Source organism: Vespa mandarinia, unplaced genomic scaffold, assembly GCF_050613455.1.
Source record: "Vespa mandarinia isolate Hongniang unplaced genomic scaffold, ASM5061345v1 scaffold_48, whole genome shotgun sequence".
NCBI classification, from domain to species: Eukaryota; Metazoa; Arthropoda; class Insecta; order Hymenoptera; family Vespidae; genus Vespa; species Vespa mandarinia.
The window spans coordinates 313,672-330,309 of record NW_028197182.1 but is presented as its reverse complement, the minus strand read 5'-3'; positions in this window follow the sequence as shown (position 1 = coordinate 330,309).

Below are 16,638 nucleotides of genomic sequence, written 5' to 3'. Positions count from 1 at the left end.
GTTTCGTTCCATAAACTTGAATTCCTTTTCAAGTAAATTCCCTGCAAGTTCTCCCCTGTAGTAATAATAATCCATGTAGAGGTGATGCTACTTTTTATAGGAAGATTCCAATGGTTACATCACTATTTTAGCTAAAGGCTGCCCAACGCCGGAGTATATCATGAATGAGGAAATGCATCCCGTAATCGAATCACACATTATCCGAATGAAATGCCGTATTTCGTAATTTTCGACGGACGGTAAACTTTAAAATTTAACCGTCCACTCCACGTTATCATACCTTCATCAATTGAGATGTTTTTACTTAAATTAAAATTTTCTTTAAACTTTTTGGGAAAATAGTGAATTATAAATTGCCCTTGGAAAAGGCGGTCGGCATTATCAGGTTTATTGTTATTGTCGGAAAAATGTAAAAATGATAATATTTGTCTGAATCGATTGCGGGACATCCTTTTACGAAATATCGGTGTGTCTATCAACGGATTCGTCGACCAATAATTATCGATCTTTGCTTTTTTTCAATACCTATAAGTATAGCAAGACTAAACAATTTTCTAACTTTGGGTGCTGTAACGTCCACAAATTTGGCATATTTTTTATCCAGGTTCCTTCCACTGCAATTTTGACTGTAGTACTAGTTGGTTTCAATTCTATTATGTTTAAATTGATCGTTCCCAATATATCATGCTACGATATCCTCGACGATCTGTGTATCTTTGGGAAATATGTTTGGAGCCGGATATCCTTCAAAGTTATTATTAGTCCTAGGAGCATCAAAGCCTCACAACTGTGCACTGACTTCTTCGCTTGATTCATCCGAACCAATTGGCAACCGTAATGTTCGCTGCATTCTGCATATAGGTATTTCAATACCTTCCGAAGATTCAGCTTTACTTTCATTTTTTCTAGATCCATTGTCTTCTTTCCAATCGGCCAAGTAGTCCGGAAGATCAGGCAAGACGTTCGCGCATTAATCGTAAATAATCGTATCGTCTCTTTCGTCTGCAACGATGAAAGAGCCCAAGTAATTATAAACACAATAATCTTGAAACTAATAAAAGTTATTGTTACCTAAACTAAACATCTACATGATAGAAAAGATATTAAAGTGCTGTTGCCGACTACTGAATGATAATATGCACACAACAATGTATTACCGCCGACCATTAGCCGATAATTTGCGCCCAAGACCATTGTGATATCATTCGGCGATCATTAGCCGAAAATTTTCGCACGACACCACTGTCGAGTCGTTCGCGTTGGTCGCTATTTGACGCAAGACACAAATATGGTGTCACTAGCCATTAGCCCAATTTTGTGCAAGACACCACTGTGGTGTCTTTGGACAGCATAGTGTAAAAATAACAATAATAAAGATAATAAAGATAAAAACAATAATAACGACAATAACGATAATAACGATAGTATCGTTAATAGCAATAATAATAACTATAATAATAATTGTAAAGATAACATCGAAAGTAATATCTGTATTAATAATTATAATATTAATATTCATAATAATAAATCGATTATTATAAGGATAACAATATAAAGATATTAACAAAAATGACGGTAAATGTAATAATAATGTAGCTAATAACGATAATAACGTTAATAATACCAATAAAAACGTCAATAGCAATAACAACAATAACAATAAAGATTATAGTAATAGTAGCGATAATAGCGTCAATAATAGCGATAGTAATAATAATAATTAAAATAACAATGATAATAATAATAATGATGATAATAAAAATGACGAAAATAAAGATGATTACGATATTAACCATAAGTATGTATATAACGATAATAATAACAATATTAATAATAGAAAGAATAACAGCGAAAATAATCCCGACAATAAATATAATAATAATAATAATATTATAACAGCAATGATAATAATAAAAAAAAGGTAATAACGATAAGAACGATAATAACGATAATATCAATTATTAAAATATTAATAATAAGAATAATAATAACGATATTAATAAAAATAACGATATTAAGACTAATACCAAGGATAACGTTAATAACGATTATAATAAAAGTAAAGATGATAGCGATAATAATAAATATTATAACATTGTTAATAAAATTGATAATCATAATAATAACGATACTAATAAAAATAACAATAAAAAAATAATAATGATAATGGTAATATGAACGATAATAACGATAATGACAATAAAAATATCGAAAAAACCGTTAATAACGGTAATAATGATATTGACAAAAATAACAACGACGATAATTAAATAACGATAATAACGATAATAACCATAATGTGGATAATAACGATAATAATAACAATAATAACAGTAACAATAATATTAAGAATAATGATAATAATAGAAATAACGATAATAATGGTAATATCGTTAATAACGATAATAATGCCTATAATAATAATAATATCCTTGATAACGGCAATAACGATAATAGTGATAGTAATAATTATAATAATATTAATAATGTTAATAATAATGGTGATCATAATAGAAAAACGATAATAGAGATGATAGCATTAATTAAGATAATAAGGATATTATCGGTAATAACGTTAATATCGATAAAAATAACGATAATAATAATTGTAATGATAACAGCGACAATAATAACAATAATAATAACAATAATGGAAAAAATAAATGATAAAAAAAATAACGAAAATAAGAATAATAACCGCCATAAGGATAATAACAGTAATAACGATAATAACGATGGTATCAATGTTATCGAATAATATGATAATAACGTCAATGTCGATAATGATAACAATAATAATAATACTATTCATTGCAGCGACGATAATAAAGATAATAATTGTAATAATAACAATAATGATAATAATAATAATAATAATAACGATAATTATAATAATTACAATAGAAATAATATCGTCAATATCGTAAAAAACGATAATAACAATGAAAACAGTGATAACGTTAATATCGGTAATAACGATAATAACAATAATAACGATAATAATAAACATAATATTATTAATAATGGTAATAACGATAATAATAAACATAATAATAATAAAAATTATATCGATATTAATAGAAATAACGATACTGACCATAATAATGATAATTACGGTAATATTGGTTATTACGTTAATAACGATAATCACGGTAATAATGGGTAAAATAAAATTAATAGATCCAATAAAAATTAAAATGATAATAATAACGATAACAATAGTAATATTAATAATAATAATGTTAATAATATATGTAATAATAACGTTAATTAAAAAAATTAACAATATTAAAGATAACATCAACGGTAATAATAATAATAATCATAATAATATAATTGACGATAATAACGATAATAATGATAATAATAATAATATCGATAATAATGATAAAAACGATTAGAATAACGACTATAAGGATAAAAGCTTTACTAATGAATATAACAGTAATAACGATAATATCAATAATAGCGATAAATACGATAATAACGATAATAACGATAATAATAACGATGATAATAATAGAAACCATAACAGCTACGTTAATAACGATAATAATTACGATAATAATAGTATTAATGGTAATAATAATAATAACGTTAAATGTAAAATTAACACTAATAAAGGTAATAACGATAATAACAATAATAACGCTAATAACTGTAATAACGATAATAACAGTAATAATAACGATTTTAATGATAGTAGTTATAAAAGCGACTATAATACCGATAATAATAAGGAAAATAATATTTATGATGATAACATCAAAAACGATAATAAACACAATTATAACAATTGTAACTGTAATAACGCTAATAACGATAATAATGTTAATAACGTTAATAACGATAATAATAACGATAAAATATAAGTATCGATGACTACGGCGATAATAACGATAATTATAATAATAATAATAATAATAATATTAATAATAATTATAAAGACAATAATATTGAAAGCAAGGATAATGACAATAATACTAACGGTAATAGTTACTATAATATTAACGGAAATAGTAATAATAATAAAAAGAAGAATAATAATATAGACAACGATAATAATGGTAATAACGATAAGAACGATAATAATAAACATTATAACGATATTAAAGGTAATAATAATAATAAAAATACCAATAATAATGAAAATGACGGTAATAAAGAAAATAACCGTAATTACTGTAATAGCGTTAATAACCGTAATATTAACGATACTAATAATAATAACGATGATAACGATAATAACGATAATAATAATAACGGTAATAACACTATTTAAAATAATAACGTCATTAACGATAATAATGAAAATAACGGTAATACTGTTAATAAATATAATAGTAACGATACTAATAATAATTACGATAAAAGATATAATTATATCATAAAAATCGTCAATAATTATATTAACGATAATAACGAAAATAGCGATAATTACAATTAATAAGGACAATAACGGTAATAAGAACAATAATAAAAATAGTTACGAAAACAGCAGCAATAACAACTATAATAGTTATAATAATATTAACATCGATAACAATAAAAAAATCGATAACAACGAAAAGAAAGTTAATAGCGATGATAATATTTACGATATCGATAATAACGGGACTAAATGCTATAACGATAATAATAACGATTATAATAAAAGTATAGATAACCGCTACAATAAGAACGATATCAGTAATAGTAGCAATAATAATAAAAACGATTATTCGAAAAATAGCGATAGTAATTACTATAATAATAGTTATAAGAATAATAATAATAATGAAAAGAATAATTATAAAAATTACAATAATAAAATGTTATTATCGGTAATAGAGATGATAACAATTATAACGGTAATAACGTTAATAACAATATTAATATTTAGGATAATAACGATAATTATAAATATAATTATAACGATCATAAAGATAATAACAATAATAACGGTAATAACTTTAATGGAGAAAGTAATTACCATAATAATAATAGTAATCATAACGGCTAGAATAATGACGATAATAATAACAATGATAATAGAAATAATATTTATATAATATTAATAACGATAATAATAAGAATGAGAATAATAACGATAATAACGATTATAACCATAATAACAATAAATACGATTATCAATATTAATGTCAATCACGATAATAATAACGATAATAAGAATAATAATGACGATAATAAATGATATAACGATAAAAAAATAATAACGATTATAACGATAATAACGGTATTATATATAATAACGATATTAATAATACGATAATAACGATAATAATAATGATAATAACGATAATGCCAATAAGTACAATTAATAAGATAATAACGTTAATAACGTTAATAATAACGATATAAATAATTATAATCATAACAGCGACGAAAACAAAGATAAAAATAACAATAATAAGAGTTATAAAAATATTAATATTTATTAGAACGATAATGATAAATATAACGGTACAGAGATATTAACGATAACAACAAATATAATGTTAATAATATTGATAATAATTATTATACCCATAATATTTAAAATAACGATAATAACGGAAATTACGTTAATATCGATGACAATAACCATAATAATAATTGCAACGATAACAGCGACAATATTAACAATAATAATAATAATAATTGAAAAAGTATAGGATAATAATAAAAATAACGATAATAAGAATAATAACCGTAATAAGGATAATAACGATAATAACCATAATGACGATAGTAACAATAATATCGATTAATATGATAATAACGTCAATGACGATAATTATAACAATAATAATAATAGTAATCATAGCAGCAACAATAATAACGATAATAATAATAATAACAGTAATGATAATAATAATAATAATAATAATAATAATAACAATAATTATAAAAATAACAATAAAAATAATATCATCAATATCGTTAATAAAGATAATAACGATAAAAATCGTAATAACATTAATATCAGTAATAACGATAATAAGAATAATAACGATAATATTAATCATTATATTAATAATAATGATAATAACGATAATAATAAACGTAATAATTACATTAATAATAATATTTCAAATAATAATACCGATAACAATACAATTAACGGTTATAAAAATAATAACGATAATAATAAAAATAATAATAATAATAATGTTAAAAAATAAATAATAATAACGATACCTATAAAAATAACTATAATATCGATAATATCAACGGTAATAATAATAATAATCATAATAATATAATTAACAATAATAACTATAATAATGATAATAATATTAATATCGATAATAATGATAAAAATGATTAGAATAACGATCATAAGGATAATAGTGTGACAAATGAATATAACGTTTATAACGATAATATCAATAATAACGATTAATACGATAATGACTTTAATAATGTTAATAATAATGATAATAATAATAGAAACCATAACAGCTACGTTAATAACGATAATAATAATGATAATAATAGTAATAATGATAATAATAATAATAACGCTAAATATAAAATTAACAGTAATAAAAGTAATAACGATAGTAACAATAATAACACTAATACAAGTAATAACGATAATATCAGTAAAAATAACGATATTAATGATAGTAATTATAAGAGCGACGATTATACCGATAATAATAAACGAAAATTATATTTATGATCATAACATCAATCACAATAATAAAAATTATAGAAACGATAATAACTGTAATAACGATAATAACTATAACAACGATATTAATGCTAATAATGTTAATAACATTAATAACAATAATAATAACGATAAAATATAAGTATCAATAACTGCAATAATAAAAACGATAATAATAATAATAATAATAATAATAATTATAAAAACAATAATATTAAAGACGAGGATAATAACAATAATACTAACAGTCATAGCTACTATAATATTAACGGAAATAATAAATACAATAAAAAAAAGAATAATAATATAAATAACGATAATAACGGTAATAATGAAAAAACGATAATAATGTTAATAACGATAATAATAATAGTAATGATGACAATGACAATAAAAACAATAATATGAATATTAATTTTAATTATAACAATAACGATTATAATAAGAATAACAATAATACGTATAAAAACTGTAATAACGATATAAAGATGTTAAAGATAATAACGATATGAAAAATTATAAAAATAATAATATTATTAGTAAGGATAACAGCGACAGTAATAACGATGATAATAATAATAATAATAATGAAAAAAATAATAAAAACGATAACAGGAATATTGATAATAATGATAATAAAGATAATATCGACAATAAAGAAATTAATAATAATAACGATAACAAAGATAATTACGATACTAATTTCGATTTTTTTTTCTTTTTTGATGGTTTCAGAATGCCAATCTTTGCGCACAAACCGAGGGATCCCGCCCGCCAGAGGAGCACTTCACTATTTGTTTCCCTCATTGAGGTCCCTGGAGTGTCGGGTTCACCTTTGGCATAGGCACTACCGACTAAACTCATGTCCATCCAAGTGGTATAGTGAAATCATCCCGGCACCGCCATGTGGCATTACTTCGGCATGGCGCCACTGCATCAGGTCCCATTACGGGACTCTCCCTTCGGCTCTACGGGGCAGGAGCTTGGAGCAACGTTTAAGGCAGGTCCATGTGCCACCCATCTCCATCTTTTTTCTGCGCAAGGTAGTCCTGACAGTTCCGGGCCACCTTGTTACACTCCTCCTAACCTCGGAGCATTTTCTCGACAATACTGTCTGGCAAGATTTTTCCGAGGTCTTGCTCCAAGGCGAGTCTTTCGTTAGCTCCACCTAACACATTTGAAGAATGTGTGGTGGGCGTCGTCGATGGTCGAGTCGCCATAGGGGCAGTTGCCGTCTGCTACCTTCCTCATTTTTGCTAGGTAGGAGAAAAACAGATCATGCCCTGACAAAAATTGAGTGGGGTAGAAGTCGACCTTCCACACCTCCCTGTTTAGCCAGCTGTCTAGCCGACTGATGAGTCGGGCCGTCCATCTGCCGCGATGCTCCTGTTCCCATCTGCTTTGCCAGGTCTCGATTCTGGTAGACCTGGAGAGCCTTGATGCCTCCTCCTTTCCCAGAACACACCTTTGCTGGTGGACGAATAGTGTCTCCTGGGCTAATAGATCGATCGGGATTACCCCCGCGATCACTAGCACCGCGGGCTCAGAGACCGTGTGGTTGGAGCACGCGATTCGGAGAGCGCCCCTCCTCAGTACGGCGACTATGCGCTTGCGATATTTCTCCTTTTGCAGCGCCTCGGTCCAGACTTCAGCGCCGTACAGCATCACTGCTTCGGCGACACGCATCAGTAATTGCCTCCTACACGGTCGCGGCCCGTTGACGTTTGCCATGAGTGTGCCAAGCGAGGCTACGACTTTTACCGCCTTGTCGGCTGCCCTGAGTATGTGCTCTGCATAATTAAGGTTTTTGTCGAGCATTATACCCAGATACTTGACAGCCGATTTAGCCTGGACCGCCGTGTCCCCTACAAGGAAGCTGCGCAAGGTATTGATGCGCTTCTTCGTAAGTAGCACTATCTCTGTCTTCTGGGCTGTCAGAAATAGCAGGTCATCCATGAGATGACTCTGCGTTGAACTGGTTGAGGAGCAGCTGTGGCCCCTCCGTATGTCTTGCAATGTTGATAACTGCAATGTCATCTGTGTACCCAACTAAGAAAGCTCCTTCACGAACTGATACCATCGTAGATAATATTCCAGATATCCGGTCCCAGTAAGGAACCCTGGTCTGCCCCTGATGTTAACTCCAAACTTCTTGGATCATCGCCAGTACTGTATTCTAGGAAGAGCTCGTTCAGATAATCCCCGAATATTCGGAGTAGTTACTCCGAGACTCTGAAATTTCGTTCGAGCGCTTCCATTGCCAAATCCCACCTGACGGAGATGAAGGCATTTCTCACGTCTAAGGTGGCCAGCAGACACAAAGGGCGAGTTAGATGATTCCCTCGCTCCGTCATATTAGCTGCCGTGACGAACTCTTGGACTGCCTAGATGGTGGAGATGCCGGATCGGAATCCATGTTGGCGGACAGGAACATCCCCCGCTGCCCTTAAGGCTGCGTGCAGCCGTGGCCTAAGCAGCTTATCCAGGAGCTTGCCAGCCGTTTCGAGAGTGCAAATAGGCCTATATGATGAAGCGGCATTTGCTGTACCCTTGACCTTGCTTATGAGCACAAGTCTGGCTTTTTTGCACTAGGCGGGGAAGATGCCCTTCCTCAGACACATGTTGTACATGTTTAGCAAGAGCTTGGGATGACTCTGCACGACGTCTTTCATTACTTCCGCTGGAAGGCCGACTGGTCCTGGAGCTTTCCTGTTCTGAACGAAAAGAGCGGCTCTGAGTAGAACCTCCTCCTAAAATGGAGGCGCTTCGGGGTTGCAGGGCGCAGCCGTGCCAATCTCTCTCTTCGGCTGCGAGGGGAATAGGGTATGAATGATATTTTCCAAAGTCCTCGCGTCCTGAGGGATTCATTGGGTGTGAGTCTCGATCTTGCGAGTGATGATCTGGTACCATAATCTCCACGGATTCTGGTCGACATCCAAGCACAGCTAATTCCTGCATCGTAGTTGACTGGACTTGCTGGTTCCCTACAAAACTTTTTTGGCCGCTTGATACTTTGCGGCCAAGGAAGCAGCGTCTAGGTCGCGTCTCTTTGCTCGTGATGCTAACCGGCGAAGCCTTAAGCACTTCTTGCGAAGATCTGCGATCTCGTTCGTCCACCAGTATGCAGGACGCCAGTGCCGTTTTGTGCACTACTTTGGCACCGCTATCGTACAAGCCTTTTAGAAGAGCTGCATAGATGCTGCAGTAATCATCCTGGCTTGTGGAGTTGGCGTGGAAGCAATATGATGGGATCTCCAACCTTCATCTATGACTGATGACAGCATCTCTCGATCCATTCTTGCAATGTTCCACCGGGGTGGTCGCTCTGCACTTGTTACGGCAGGCCTCTTATCGTGTACATCGGATCGGATGTACTGATGATCGCTCCCGGTATATTCCTCGATCACCTGCCAGCGTGCGACTCTTGCCACAAGGTGTTCGTTGGCTAGAGAGACATCCGTTATTATCTCTCTGTAGCCAGGCCTGCGGAAGGTTGACGTCGAACCTGTGTTGGGTACTGATAGATGCAGTCTCGACCCCACCTCCATGATACGTCTTCCTCTGGAGTCCGGCCTGGCCTCCACCCATTCGAGAGCTTTGGCATTAAGGTCTCCAGCCACAATGAGATCCCCTTGCATTTCCCGCAGCGCGTCTTCCAGATCGTCCAGTTTGATTTGAAAGTCGTCTATCTGGTCGTTCGGAGTGATATATACACTGACATAAGTCGTAGAGCTATGTCTCACCCAAACGTAACCGCGGCCGGATCCTTTGTCCGACACATGTATTAGTCGGGGATCTGGGATTCAGATAGCCGCGGTGCCCAATTCGTGTGCGAACCATCCTACTCCTGCTCTGTCCTGGTACTGTTCGCTGATTAGCACAATATCAGCTTTTTTCTCAAAGCAAAGCTGGGCTAGAAGGTGATACGCCGTCCTGCTCCCATTCAGGTTACCCTGAAGTACTCTCATCCTTTTTTTTTTCTAGTTCTTTGCTGTTGCAAGGGACTCCTGGAAAGCTTTGCCGGCATTTGATCCCGCCAGGTGCTTACTAGTTTCAACACCGCTCCTTGAGCACAAGAAGCAAGTAGGCTCGCTGACCATGGACTCTTTGTTCTTGTGCCCCGTGCTGCCACAATAATAGCAAACCTTACTGCGGTCAGGTCCCTTGCACGAGGCACTATAGTGACCATAATCGAGACAGCGGAATCATCGTCTAAGTTCTGCCCTTCGCCTGACCCGGCAGCTGATGAAACCAATCAGCACTCGACCGGCCTTTAAAAGCTGCGCAGCTGCTTCCTCTTCAATCTCGACGAGGGCCAGCCGTTGTTGTCTTGCGTTGGGGTTCGTAATCTTAATTTCGATTTTCCCCGCGAAGCCTGGCAGGGTCCTCTTTAGGGCCTCCTCGAATTCTATCGACGAGGTGCAGCAGCCACAGTCCCGTATCTCCAGAGTAGTTCTAAGGACCAGTTCCGTGATGCTGCTCATTTCTCCTACCTCTTTTCTAAGGGTTTCCGCGAATGAGGCCCTGATATCCGCGGTGGTCTTCATTAGTTCGAGGAGAACCCCTCCGCTTCTAGTCTGCCGGACCGATCTAATGTCTACCCCTGAGGCGCTGTTCTTGAAGCGCTGGTGGATGACTCCGACTACGTCTGCGTAAGATTTTCCATGCGCAGGTTTCAGAAGGATTGCGTCCGGCCTAGTTCTCTTTTTCGGCCTATACCCCGATTTTCTCGGCTTCTTTTTCTCCTGATGTAGGGGTTTCGTCGCCCTCATCCCTGGTTTCTCTTTATTTCTTTTCTTCTTCACGACCTCTGTCCACACGGTGGATTCGGTCGTCGTTGCCTCTTGCCTCGGTTTTCTGAGGGTTTCTTCAGACAACTGCGGCGGGCTAGAGGTTACTCTCTTACCTGCGCTGGCCTCAGTCCTAGAATTAGCCCGAGAGCTCTGTGAAGCTCGGGTGAGGATCCTCGATCCCTTATTGCCCTTTGATCGAGATTTGTACATGAACTCGAGACTGTCTATGATATATTCCAGTTCTGGGATCCCTTGCTTAATCTCCTTGTTTATGTTTGGCTGTCTAGAAATAGTCAGCTTCATATTGGCAAGGAGTAATTTCGATTACGCGAGTTTCTCTCTCTCTCTCTATTTTGTTGTGTCTCCTTCGCAGGCTGAGAGCCACGTTTTGTCGCCTTGAGTAGCGATGTCATTTCCAGATGGTTCTGGGGCGTTTTGTTGTTTATTGTCTTTTTCGTTTTGTGTGTTTAGTTTTTCCTTTGTGCTTTGTTTTTCCATGTGTTCAAAATCCTTCCTCCAGAGTGCTTGGTCGTCTCCGAACGCGGTGTCTCCAGAAGTGGGGGGGTGTTCACCCTCGCAACTACCCCCATTGCTGCGAAAGCTTTTGGCTATAAGGTCGGGAATAAAGCATCCGCCCTTGCCTTTCACCTACTTACTTCATCGGCTTCCTGACACTCCCGTGGGTGCGCCGCGTTGACGCCGGGAGTTTCCCACGAGAACCGCTCTATACGTGTCATACCGCACATCCTTTTCGGGCGGCGTCAGCGTACCCGCTAGTCCTCGTGGCCCTGCCGTTACCGTGGCTTGGGGCCCTTACAGGGTGCTGTCATCCGGGCCAGATGAGCACTGCTTTTTTTTTTTTTGAGAGGTTGTACACCTCGTATCACGGGGACCGATGGCGCTAGTCGTCGGTAGAAGAGAAATGCTCCTCTTCTCCCCTTAGTGGATTATTATTATTAGGTGGAAATTGCCGAGTTCCGTCCCATACAGCCATGTTCGCAACCGAGTTCCAAAAATCGAAGCATAGGATATATAAACCCCACAGTTGACTGTCGCTTGAGTTTATATTATTTTCCTTCTGATCAAAGCGCCTCCTATGCCCTGCAATTGAGTTTATCTGTAGTGGAATTAAGAGTCGCTTGCGCTGGTGGCGGCTTTGCCGTCCTAGTCACGAGTAGATGGCGCTGCATGAGTCCTCGGTGGGCTGTCGACTCTGCCGCTCGGCCATGTAATATAGTTCGCGGAACTATCATGTTCTAGTTGGCAGCACTGGCCAACAACCGAGATGACGTCCAATACCTCGTAGATCTTGATCGACTCTATCCGCCAATCCTAGAGGGCGGCTCATCTTTAACCTTAGTGGTATTTGTCACATGTGCGGAAGGAGGTGCTGGCATCGTACCCTGAGGTAGGTGGCGCTGAATGAGATCCCGATGGGAGGTCGAGCCTGCCGACCATTCGTTAAAATATAGTTCCCGAAACTAACACGTAATGGCGACCAAAGCTTCGACAATCTAATCGAGCAAATCTTCATCAACCACGCAATAAATGATAGATCCGTAGATCCGGTAACTATCTCCCGTTTCTTACCGCTTACATATTCCAAACCTAATTATATTTCATATTTCCTAATAATGGGAATAGATGGAGCTTGCGCTGGCGGTGGCATTACCGTCGTTGTCAATAGTAGATAGCGCAACAAAAGCAAAGTCTTCGGTGGACCGTCAGGTCTGCCGACCAATCATAGAGTATAGTTCATCGGACTACCTCGCCACAGATGTCAGCACTACCTGTCCCCGGGATGGCGTCCAATAACTCATAGAACTTGATCGACTCTATCCGCCAATCCCAGAGGGCGGCTCATCTCAAATCGACGTAGTAATTGACACATGCGCTGAAGGTGGCACAGCCATCGTAACCTGGAGTAGGTGGCGCTGAATGAGATCCCGATGGGAGGTCGAGTCTGCCGTCCAGCCGTAGAATACAGTTTCGCAAATAACACGTAATGGCGACCAAATCCACGACAATCCAACCGAGCACATTTTGACAAACAGCACATGAGATGACCCATTTCTTCTCCGGATTCTAATCTCACTGTGCCCACCGATGAGAAATTCACACGCGAGATATGAAACATACAGTCGATGGAATAGAATAAACTATGAAAAACCACACGAAATACGGACCGCACGACGATACGTCCCAACCGTATCTACGCCATAATGGACCTCCAATAATAACAATAAAATTATCATTAATAAATAATAATAAGTAATAACAAATAATAAATAATAATAAATAATAATAAATAATAACAAAGAAAATAATTACAAAAATAATAAATATAATAATAATAATAATAAAAGTATTAACAATAATCTTAATAATAATAATAAAAATAAAAGTATTAACAATAATCTTAATAATAATAATAATAATAACAATAATAATAATAAAAATAATAATAACAATAATAATAATAATAATAATAATAATAATAATAATAATAACAATAATAATAATAAAAATAATAATAACAATAATAATAATAATAATAATAATAATAATAATAATAATAATAATAATAATAATAATAATAATAATAATACAATAATCTTAATAATAATAATAAAAATAAAAGTATTAACAATAATCTTAATAATAATAATAATAATAACAATAATAATAATAATAATAATAATAATACAATAATCTTAATAATAATAATAAAAATAAAAGTATTAACAATAATCTTAATAATAATAATAATAATAACAATAATAATAATAATAATAATAATAATAATAATAATAATAATAATAATAACAATAATAATAATAATAATAATAATAACAATAATAATAATAATAATAATAATAATAATAATAATAATAATAATAATAATAATAATAATAATAATAATAATAATAATAATAATAACAATAATATTAAAAATAATAATAATAATAATAATAACAATAATAATAACAATAATAATAACAATAATAATAACAATAATAATAACAATAATAATAACAATAATAATAACAATAATGATAACAATAATAATAACAATAATAATAATAATAATAATAACAATAATAATAACAATAATAATAACAATAATAATAACAATAATAATAACAATAATAATAACAATAATAATAACAATAATAATAACAATAATAATAACAATAATAATAACAATAATAATAACAATAATAATAACAATAATAATAACAATAATAATAACAATAATAATAACAATAATAATAACAATAATAATAACAATAATAATAACAATAATAATAACAATAATAATAATAATAATAATAACAATAATAATAACAATAATAATAACAATAATAATAACAATAATAATAACAATAATAATAACAATAATATTAACAATAATAATAACAATAATAATAACAATAATAATAACGATAATAATAACAATAATAATAACAATAATAATAACAATAAAAATAACAATAACAATAACAATAATAATAATAGTAACAATGACAATAATAATAACAATAATAATAACAATAATAATAACAATAATAATAATAATAATAATAATAATAATAATAATAATAATAATAATAATAATAATAATAATAATAATAATAATAATAATAATAATAATAATAATAATAATAATAATAATAATAATAATAATAATAATAATAATAATAATAATAATAATAATAATAATAATAATAATAATAATAATAATAATAATAATAATAATAATAATAATAATAATAATAATAATAATAATAATAATAATAATAATAATAATAATAATAATAATAATAATAATAATAATAATAATAATAATAATAATAATAATAATAATAATAATAATAATAATAATAATAATAATAATAATAATAATAATAATAATAGTAATAATTATAATAATAATAATAATAATAATAATAATAATAATAATAATAATATCGATGAAGAAAAAATATTGATGATAAAGTTAGTAACGATAATAACGATAATAACAAATATAAGGGTAATATTTGAAATTACGTTAATAATAACGATACTAATGAAAATAACGAAAATAACGAAAATAACGATAATAACGATATTAAGAACTATAACAATAATAATTATAATAATAAAAAATGTAATAACGATAATAATAGCCATAACAATAATAAGGATAATAACGATAATAGCGATGGAATTTATAATAACGTTCATAACAATAAAACGATAATAACGAAAATAATTACGATAATAATAATTATAACAATAATAACCTTAGTAATAATAATAATAAAGATATTAATAACTAATATCAATAATACTGATATTAACGATAATAATAATAATAGTGATGATTATAATAAGAAACATAACGTTAATAAATATAATAATTATAATAACTATAATAACGATGATAACGATAATAATGATGATTACTAGAAAAATATGGATAAAAGCTACAATAAAAACAACAATTGTAATAATAATAATTATTATTATAATAAAGATAATAATAAGATTAACAATAATAACGATAATAATAATGAAAATAGTAATAATAATAATAATAATAATAAAAATAATAATATTATTAATAATAATAGTAATTATAACGTTAATAATAAATATAAGGGTAATACAGACATTAACGATAATAACGATAGTGACGGTAATAATAACGATAATAATAGTAACGATAATGACTGTAATAACGATAACAATAACGATAATAATAATAGTAACGATAACTGCGACGTTACTTACGATAATGATTATTATTTTAATAATAGTAATAATATTAGTTATAATAACGATAATATTAGAAATTAAAGTAATAACGAAAATATCTACAATAACGATAATAATAACGATAATAACGACAATATCGTTAATAACATTAATAATAATAGTAACCATAAAAATATTAGTAACGTTAATGACGATTATGGCAATAATTACGATAATAACGTTATTAAAGATTATAATAATTGTAACGATAACTGCAAGAATAAGAACACTAATAATAATAATACCAATAATAATATCGATAGTAATAAAAATAACGTTAATAAAGATAGTAACTGAAATAACGTTAATAACGATAATAATTACGATAATAATAATGGCAAAGATGTGACAATAACAACGAAAATAAGAAAAATAAGAATAATA